Genomic DNA, 719 nt, shown 5'->3' on the forward strand with positions numbered 1-719 from the left:
AAGCCGGGCCGGCTGCAGATCGCAGGCGATCGGCGGGAGGGGGAGAGGGACTCACCCCCCTGCCGCGGGAGCACCGGACGTGCTAGAGGAGACAGCGACCCGCCGAGACGGGCACGACCCCAGGACCAAGGCCCTCTGCCAGGGCGGCTCGCTCTGCAGCAGGCGGGGGAGCGGCACGAAAAGCATCAGAGACGGCAGCGGCGGAGGGGGACGCCCCCCTGCCGCCCGCGGCACGCCTCGGGGCCCACCCGGGCAGGTGCAGCCCACACTCGCCTTTTTTCCCCGTTTCCTTGGCTCAGCCGCCCCACCGCCCAGCGCTGCTCACGGCCGGCACCTGCGGGTACCCGGACCGAGGCCAGCACCGGCGCCTCGCGTGTTTCAGGACACCTGAGGGCTCGCGGGGCCACGCGGCCGTCACACAGCCCGGTTCAGTAAAGAAGCCCGAGGAACCCCGCTGAGCAGGGGAGGACGACACTGCCACCATCGCGGCCCCCTTCGCTCGGGGGGGGTGCAGGACACCACTTCGCATGCAACGGGAAGCGAATTGGAAAGGAGACCACCCTGCCTGAACACCGGACACTGCCGTGACTCCCTATTACGGGGAGCACAGAAGAGCCGGCCCGCCGAGGGCCCTCTCCGACGCGACCCGAAAGGCCTCATCGATCAGTAAGGGAAGGGAAAGGAGGAAGGAGCGGAGGCCCCACGGCCACGAGTCCTGG

The sequence above is a fragment of the Buteo buteo genome, unplaced genomic scaffold (assembly GCF_964188355.1).
Source record: "Buteo buteo unplaced genomic scaffold, bButBut1.hap1.1 HAP1_SCAFFOLD_83, whole genome shotgun sequence".
Classification (NCBI taxonomy): domain Eukaryota; kingdom Metazoa; phylum Chordata; class Aves; order Accipitriformes; family Accipitridae; genus Buteo; species Buteo buteo.